At 63.0% G+C, this 9,126-nt stretch overlaps 1 long non-coding RNA gene across 1 annotated transcript; it reads right to left on the bottom strand.

Moving 5' to 3' along the window:
• Positions 1-5,842: 5,842 nt before the first annotated feature.
• On the bottom strand, positions 5,843-6,848 carry LOC115527082. Its single transcript, XR_003972839.1, has 2 exons — positions 6,528-6,848; positions 5,843-6,132 (listed from the first exon to the last, which is right to left on the bottom strand). It is a non-coding gene; the product is annotated as an uncharacterized LOC115527082 (long non-coding RNA).
• Between the last annotated feature and the right edge of the window lie 2,278 nt (positions 6,849-9,126).

A 9,126-nucleotide genomic window follows, 5' to 3' on the forward strand; every position in this document is an offset into this window, starting at 1 on the left:
CGGTCGGCCAGCCACGAGCCCAGTGGCGGCCACAGCAGGGCAGGAAGGGCAGGTCAGAGCAGCTCCTGGTCACGGCCCCACCAGACCCTGGGGCGGGGGTGTCCCAGGGACGGGGTGTCGCACGTTCCAGCCCTACCCTGCGTACAGGGGCTGAGCATCCTCGGAGCTGGGCTTCCTGCCACCCACAGGCTGCCAGGGACCTGGGCAGAGGACAGGCGCCCCAGGCCCAGCATGGTCTGAGTGCCCACCACCCTCAACATTCATTCATCAACCCATGGTTGCTGAGCACTTTCTGGCTCCACGCCGAGGAGCACCTGGTGAGCACAGGAACATCCTCTCTGGTCGGGAGACAGAGAAAAGTGAGGGCTCGTCCTACAAGCGGTCCTGAGGGCTGAGAAGGACAGGGGATGTGGCCACTGGTGACCAGGGGAGAGCTCCCTGGGAAGGTGACATGGGGCAGGGCTGAGCACACGAGGGGGCCCGAGGGGACTGTGGGGCCAGGGGGCTAAGGTGAGCCTGGGTTCCAGGTGATGGCCTGGCATGGGGGGCACAGGTGGTCTTGCTCCCTCGGGGAGCTGCCACAGCTGGTGGCGGGGGGGGGGGGGACCAGGGAGCCAGGAACCCAAGAGCCACAGTCCCTTTGGAGGCCCCACAGGAGGCAAGGGTGACGGTCAGCACTTGGTGCGCCTTCGTCGGGTCGGCCTGAAGTTCACCGGTGGCCGCGTGCCCCAGGGGCCCGGATTTAGAGGCGCCTGCGGCCAAGTGGCCCCTTCTGATCCGGGGCCTGGATCCACTCAAGGTGGAGGCTGGTGCTAGACCTGAGAACCACCTCCTGGGGACCCCATACAGGGGCCCCCACCCTGGGCAGAGGAACGGGCCAGGCAGAGAGGCCCCGAACAGCAAGTGGGGGCAAGGGCGCTGCCCTGCAAGGTCCCCGGGCTCGCCCGGGCGGCAGGTGCGTGGTGTGTGTGGAGAGAGGGGAGAGCCACTGCCCGGGAGGCCTTCCCGGTGACTGGAACCCACGTTCTGTGACGCTCAGCTGAAGGAAAGAGGAAGAGCAAGGAAGATCCCAACCTGCAGCTAGCAAGCGAGGCCCAGGGGAAACGGAAGCCGGAAGCTGCGGGCGGGACGCCATCCCAGGCGCCAGGCCCCGCGAGCAGGCTCCACCCTGCAGGGCCTCTCCAAAGCTGCCCTGCCCCCACCCCGCTCAGGGGGAGAAGGAGCAATCGGGGGCTGGTTCCCGTTCCCAGGAGGCCAGTCGGGTGTGGGCTACTGATAGGCTATGGCGGCGGGGTCCCCTGGGCCGCGTCAGCCTAATGGACACCATCTGTCCCACAGACCCGAGTCCTGGGGACCTGGGCAAACAGGAGCGAACCCAGGAAATTCGAGAGAGCCATCCGGTAACCCTGATGCAGAACAAGGGCTCCAGGAGCCTCCCTTGGAAGTTCAAGTGGGAGCGGTGTGCCCGCAGCTACGGCCTCTGAGAAGCGTGCTGGGACGCACAGACCAGACTTGATCCTGCCTCACCTCCCTCGGCACCTGCCCTGCCGTCCCCCGCGTCCCCCCCCCGACCCCCCCAGCTGACACAGCAAACAAGAATCAGCCGGGACCCAGGGCTTCTGCTCCACTGGCCAGCCGAGCTGGCCCGACAGGCACAGACCCCTCCATAAAGGCCAGTGGGCTCCGAGGTCTGGGAAGGGCTGCCATGCGCCCCAGCACACAAGCCCACCCCGGACCCCAGCGTCCTCCCTGGGTCCATGAAGGGAGCGTGGCTGGCTCTCACCAGGAAGATGGCGACCATCACTGACTACACTTAGCTGTTCTGAGCAGTCTGGTAATAGAGCAAGGCCAGGATCTGACGTCTGCCTAGGAGGTCACCGGAGCCTGAGTCCAACCTGAGTGGTGGGGGGAAGTGGCCTGTGGGGAGACACGGCTCAGGGTGGGGAGGCCGTAGGGAGGAGAGCAGCGTGGGAGAGTGGGCAGGGGCACATCCCGCGCAGAGGACAGGGTGGGCAGGGATTCAGGACTGGCCTGAGGGAAACTCCATTCTTTGAGCTGGCAAGAGGCGTCTGTCTCCTGGGCTGGGGGGGGCTGGGCAGCACTTGTGCAGAAGCTTCTGGAGCAGCCACCGTTGGAAGGCCCAGGAAATTCCAAGGGGCTGGAAGTCCGAGAGACTGGGCCCCACCCAGGGCTGCCTGCTTGCCCAGTCCTGGGTGGATACGCTGGTGACAAGTGACCATTGGGTTTCCAAAAATCTGTCCGAGGACTCACTCAAGTCCTGTCAGAAGGTGTCCCCTGTGCTCTTTACCACACGACTCAGTCCCTGAGAGTGTTGCCTGACCTCCCAGAGCCCCTGGAGACTAACCGCTAACCCAAACCCCAGGGCAAGAAAACCCCTTGTGTGGGCTGGGGGTAGGGCCTGGGGTTAGGGGGATGGGGGGCGCAGCCTGGGGCTGGGGGTGCAGCCTGGCACTGGTGGGGGAGGGGAGCAGCCTGGGGTTACGGGGCTGCTTGGTGAATCCTACAGAGTGTCACCTGGTAGCCATGGGGCCCGAGGACTGCTGACTGCGAGCGACCTGGCAGAGGCAGCTCGGACCCTGCCCCCACTCGTGGGCGGGAGAGGCGCGGGGCAGGGCGGAGCTTCCCGGAGGCGCAGGCCCCTCCCCTGCTCGGGCGGCTCCCTCCCCCCACCCCCCACCCCCCCACCCCCTCCCCCTCCCCCTCCCCCTCCCCCTCCCGGCGCGGGGCCCGGTTTAATAAAGTTGAAAAGGAGCTGGAACCCGGCGGCCAGACGGCAGCCCCCTGCGCTGGGTGGGAGCGCTCAGGGCACCGCGACGCCGGCAGGCCGGCCGGGGGCTTCACAGGAGCAATTACCCCGGGCCGGCGGGAGGCCAGGGAGGCCCGGGGCCGCGGGAGAGCTGGGGAAGGACCGCGAGGCCCGGGACTGGCCGCCCCCTCCCCACGGAAGCGCGCGCGGGCGGGGCGGCGACGGGGTCGCCCGTTGAGTGGCGCGGCCTTTGTGCCGGCGCTGTGAGCAGCTACACGCTCAGAGCCCGCTCCCCGGTGACGTCTCAAAGAGCCTTTGACGGGGAGCCCCCTGGCAGGAGGGCTCACCTGCAGAGACGCTCTATAGAGCCTTTGAAAGCGCAGCAGCTGCCAGGGGCTGTCAGCCGGGCACCTAGAGGGACAAAGAATGGGGGAGCTGGCCCCTTCAATGAGAGGCCACTTGGAAACAGCAGGCATGTGCCAAGCCCGCAGACTGGGAAAGAAAAGTGCTCTTCATCGGGGACTCGGTGTTTGAAGGGGACCCTTTCTCAGCCTCAGCGCCCTCATGTGCATGACAAAGGGGCCTCGGGGCACGGGCCTGGAGGCCAACAGTCCCAGCGGGGCGGCCAGAGCGCTCAAGTGTGGCCGGTGCTTGCGTCCAGCGGGAGCCGGGCCCTGCTGCCCGGCCACAACCCAGTCATCTCTGGGCGCTCTCTGGTCCCGCACTGCAGGGCGCTCCTGCAGGGAAGTGGGTGGTGGGCTCCCATCCTCCCCTGGGAGGTGGTGAAGGAGGCCCAGCACTGCAGCCTGAACATCCCCAGGGCTCAGTGCCTGCCTGGGGCCAGCGCTGGGGGTGTGTGAGGCTCCGGTCATCACCATCCTGGTTGGGGAAGCCAGAGCTGCCTCTTCTGGGACGTGGAGGGGAACTGGAGGCAGGGGAGCCCTTGTGGCCACAGCATCCCTGAAGCAGAGACCCTGGTTTTCCTTCACCCCCCGAGACTGCCCACCCGCGCAGGGGCCAGACAGCAGCCCAGGCCCAGGGTCCACACGTGCCCAGCCGCCTCCCCGCCTCCAGGACTGCAGAAGAAAGTGGGCAGTCACACCCACTGCCAGAAACGTCAGCCTTAAATGGTCTTTTAGACCAGGATTAAATTAGATACTAGATTGTCAATTACCCTCCATTTTCGCTTGTTTTCAAACTTAACGATTCTTGGGCCATGAATTGTCCATAGATGCACACAGCTCATTCCCTGGTGTCTTTGATCAAGAAGAAAACACCCAAGGCCCCTACATCTCTCTGCAGAACTCCCAAATGCAGCCCCCCTGTCCCCCTCCCTGCCTGAGGGTGAGGGGCGGGGGTCCTGCTAAGGTCTCATCAGTCCCCCAGGCCGTGCCACCAGCACTGGCATGACCTATGAGGCACAAATAGAGAACTACCTTACTGGTGTGGCCACCTGAACTTCCTGCCTGACGCTGCACACCCCTTCCCCCCTTTATTTACAACAAAACCCATGCTCCTAACATCAGTTTTCATGACCCCAAGATCCTATTCCCCTTCCTGGCCCCCTCCCACAGTGCCACCCTCATTGGTCTTGCCTCTGTCCCCAAAACACCCCTGGCATTAGAGTCTCTGCTCAGATCTCACACTTGGCGTTTTCCTAACCACACACCCGATGCCCCTCTATTTGCCACAGTGGCTTGAGGGCTGTTGGGGGATGTGTTCCCTGCCCTAATGTCTTCCCTGAATGTGGGGAGTGCACTAGGGTGGCTGGTCTCTCAATGCCCCTCATTTACTCTGTCCCTGGAGAGGTTGAGGCTTGCCCAGAGGCCCCTGTGGAGGACAGACTGGGCCCAAGTGGCCCAAGGCTCTCCTTCCCCTTGACCAAGCATGGGCTGGGGCACTGAGGGAGGGCCAAGGAGGCCACCTCTTTCTGGGGCTGGTCTGTTCGACTCTCATACCGGGGTACTGTTCCCACTTGCCATGTTTATGAACGGAAGTGGTCAGCTTGGAGACCCCACGCCTTTTCATGTACTTCCTGAGGCAGGAGCAGTGCTCTGTATGAACCAGAATTCCAGAATACCCCCTAAGAACCCTAATATCTCTCATCTGGTTTGGACCCACCCAGCCCATCCACCTGTCAGCTTGTCCTGAGGGGCTCAGGGCTCAGGGAGGGGACCGCTCTTCTGGACTGTCACCAGGGCCAGCCTCAACTGGGACTGCTGTGTGTGGCCTTCCTCTGGGCCTGCAGGGATCTGAGGCCGGCAGGATCAGGCCGGATTACAAGCCCCAGAAGCTTCCGCCCAGCGGGCTCAGAGATGTGAGCAGCTTGGCCGTCGTGGCTGCAGGGAGGACAGGCATGTGTGCAGGACTCCGTGGAGGGCCTCTGTCTAGAACAGAAACTCCGCAGCTGGAAAATTACCAAAACTGAGGCTGCGTTTGTTTTGAAAATTAACGTACTTCAATGAGGAGAATTCAGCGAGGAAAAACGTCCGCCCTTGAAGCCGTGGGATTTCTTCCCCTCTTCCCATAGCTGAGGGGTTTTCAAGGATTGCACTCTGGCCGTGTTTCTTACTCCGTGGCTGTCCGTCTGAGGCCAGTGCCCCTCGACAACCCTGGCTCCTCTGAGACCCCATCCCCTGGGATTTACAGGCCTTCCTCAAACCACTTCCAGCTTCTCTGGGCTGCTGGCAACCACAGGAATGAAGTCTGGGAATCAGGGTTTCAGCCCTGAATTCCAGGCCGGCAGGACCCCCGACGCCACTGCCTAGTGGCCCCTCGGTGGAGTGCTGCTGGCGTCAGACTCATCTGCAGCAGAGAGCAGGGAGGCTCCGTGGACTGGCCCTGAGCACAGCCCGCCATCCCCAGGGCTTGTCTCCACAGACCATCAGCCAGCAAGACCCCCACCATCCACAGAATCAAGCCTGCAAAAGCTTCATCAACATCTAAAGCCACACACTGGGTGAGCCTGAAAGATGGGAGAGAATTATTACAGAAGTGTCAGGCACTGTCTGTGTGGCTCAGAAATTAAACGTTCATGACCCCGTATCTGGGAAATGATTAAGAAACTTTCCACGGTCTGCCCAAAACAACATGCCCTGTGGGCCTGGGCCATTTATTACGCAGTGAATATGGTGTTTGGCCAAGCAAGGAGCAAGGTCTCAAGTGACCATCAGAGTCCTGGGGCCTCCTGGGTAGCGCTGGCCCAGCAGACTTCCCTGGGCAGGGGCTGCCTGCCCAGCTTCCCAGTGTCCATACACAGGAGCCTGGTCCAGGGCTCCAGTGCCATCCTCCAGGGACAGTGGCCTCTCCATAGCCGGCTCAACAAGGGGAAGGGGACGTTCCTCTGGTCCAAAAGAGGTGAGGCTCTGGAAGATGAGAGAGGTAGGAGAATGGGTGTCTGCTGTTTTGTTTGTTTTTAAAACCTCGTCCTTCCCTGGGGATTCCTGGCCCTGTTCAGTCTCTCTGAAGCCTGTCCTGCTTGGGGTCTTCGTGGGAGGAGGCCCAGCCCCCAGTCCGTGGCCTCCGCAAGGACGCGCTGGGTCCTCGGGACAAAGGAAATCAATTCCCGGTTCCCCCGGCAGCTAAGTGACTCGGTTGCCCCCAAAGCGATTTTCACAGCCAGGGAAGCCCAATTGTATTTTCCAGCTCATTAACCCGGCGCACAAAGCGCCGCAGTCCCCGGGCCCGGAGCACGGGACCGCGGATTCCAGAGGTCCCTCCCCGCCTGGAGACGTGGCTGCCCATTGTCCCCGAAATGTACCGCCTGTTTATTCAGGTCCTTTGAACACTCCTTCCGCATTGTGTGGGCACGCCTGGGAGAATCCTGCTCAGCCCAGACGAGGCCCCAGGCCGGCGCCACAGACAGAAACTTCGATCCGACCTTCACTCGTCAAGGTGCTCCGGGCTCCCGCAGGCCCCGCGGTGGAGGGGGGTGGGGGCGGTCCGGGCGGCTGGGGGGGCGGGGCGAAGGCTTCGGGGAAGAGGAGCACGTGGCCCCAGCCCCACAAGACCCTCTGACTCCCTAGGGGTGGGGGCCAGGCCCAGGAGGACCCCGCTTTCTCTCCCCGGGTGGGGTCTGGGATGTCACCCCCTCCTCACCCCTGCTACTGAGCTGGTGCCCCAACAGCGGCCGTGCGGTCCGGTGGGCTCCAAAAGCCTGCTTAGGATGGGCCAGAGCGGCCCCACCTCGAACGCCACTCCCCTTCCCCACTCCCATGGGTGAGCGGTGGGTTCGGCAGCAGGGGAAGAGCCCCACGCGCATTCTTCCTGCAGCACCAGGAAAGCGTGAGGCCTTGAACCCGTGGCTTTGCCCAGTGCCTTCCCTCGTCTTCCGGGGGGGGGGGGGGGGGGAGTGGGAGAGCAGGGAGGAGAAGGGAGGGGGAGGGAGAACAGGAAGGAGCGGAGAAGGAGGAGGGAGGAGGAAGGGAAGGGGAAGGAGGAGGGAGGGGGGAAGGAGGAGGGAGGGGAGGGAAGTGGGGGGATACCCTCCAAGCTGTCACTTCCTCTGCTGCGCTGTGGGGGGGGGGGGCGGGGGAAGGAGGGAGGAGGAAGGAGAAGGGAGGGGAGAAGGAGGAAGGAGGAGGGAGGGGGGAAGGAGGAGGGAGGGGGGAAGGAGGAGGGAGGGGGGAAGGAGGAGGGAGGGGGGAAGGAGGAGGGACGAGGGAAGGGGAGGGAAGTGGGGGGTACCCTCCAGGCTGTCACTTCCTCTGTTGCTTCCTTCGCATTTCCAGGGCTTCCCAAGTCCGCAGAGCGCACTCACAGACCACATGGAGGCAAGATGGGCCCAGGGCGCCCCCCCCAGGCCCCAGCCTCGGCCCTCTCCTCCAGGCGCCCCGCTGTCCTGACAGCCCCACAGCCTGTCCCCGAAGGCCTCCTGCCTTTCCGGCGGCTCCCACCAGCTCCTTCCCGGCCAGAGAGTCCTGACAAAGGGCTCTTCCCCAGACAGACCTTCGGGCCAGTTTGCATTTTCCAGAAATGGCCCCAACAGTACGTGCTTTTGGGTCCCCTAGGCTCTGGGTGGGCCTTTTTAACACCCAGGAGAACGCTGACCTGACAGTCAGTCGCTGCCGCCCCCGACTCCCCAGCCTTCTACCTGGTTCGTCTGCGAGAGCACGGTGGCCCCTCCCCCGGGGTCCTGGGGCCCCTTCCTGTCCCGCGGCCCTGGCCTCTGCCCTCTCTCTGTTCCAGCTTCCCCATACCTCTTCCCAAGCCAAGGACTGCGCAAAGGCAGCCCGGCACGGCTTGCCCGGACCAGGACTGACCCTCAGCTGGTCCCAGACAGGAGTGAGCACCTACCCTGACGGCTTCCTGTGGTTTCTGCTCTGAGCCTGAGGGTCGGGGGCTCACGTGAGAGGAGCTGAATGCTCTTACCCTAGGGACGAGTTTCCCATAACCTCCAGTGACTCTGCAAGGCAGAGATTTGGTAGTAAGTCCTAGTGCCAAAATCTAGACGCTCGTGCAGTATTCCTTTATGAGGCCTTTCTTGCTCTTGTGGGACCCATTGAAATGGGGGGCAGAGCCTGGCCCTCAGGCCGGCCCGCTGCTAAGATGGGAGAAACAGGAGGGCACGGGGTGAGGGCCAAGGCCAGCTGGCGCTTCAGGGCCCCACTGGGGCTGCTTCCTGCATGAAGGTGGGGGTCCCACGGGGGAGGGGGCCTGTGCTGCCTGTGCACCGCCCCCCAGCACTCCGGGGGTGTGCCATTGCACTCTTCCCTGTCAGGGGTCCTCCTGGGCCACTCTTCAGGGGCCCAGCCCTCGGGACTTCCTGCTCCCTCTCTTCACTGGCGGAAGCATCACTCTGACTGGTTCCACCAGGAACTTCAGTTCTTTCTGCCACATCTCAAGACCCGATAATCGTTTCTTTTGCATCACCTCAAAAAAAAAATGGCTTCTATTGTAGCTTAAACTACACACACTCGGGAGTGGCACTGATAGTTTTCTGAGACCCTACTGTGGCAGGGGGTGGTCAGCAAGAATGACATAACCTGAAGATTCCCGGGTAGGCTGTGATGAGCTGTGGAGGAGCCAGGACAAGTGGAGAGACCACCTGGGCAGGCACCTCTGAGTCCCGGCTGAATCCTGCACCCCTGGGTGCGTGCCAGCGGACATTCGCAAGGACCAGGCCTCAGGGACTCACCACCACCTGCTAAACTGGCTTCTCCCACAGCACCCATTTAAGCCCTGCAAGCTAGAATCTCTCACATGTCTCATGGAAGGTGCCCCCTAGAGGTCTCTGTGACATGCTGGGATGTATGTAGTTCCCACCAGCGCTGGCTGCCTCATCCCTGACCTCACCCGTGTAGGTGCTAACCTAGAACTTGGTCTTGGTGACTCCACTTCTGGCCAAGATGGAGCCACAG

Source organism: Lynx canadensis, chromosome D2 (assembly GCF_007474595.2).
Source record: "Lynx canadensis isolate LIC74 chromosome D2, mLynCan4.pri.v2, whole genome shotgun sequence".
NCBI lineage: Eukaryota > Metazoa > Chordata > Mammalia > Carnivora > Felidae > Lynx > Lynx canadensis.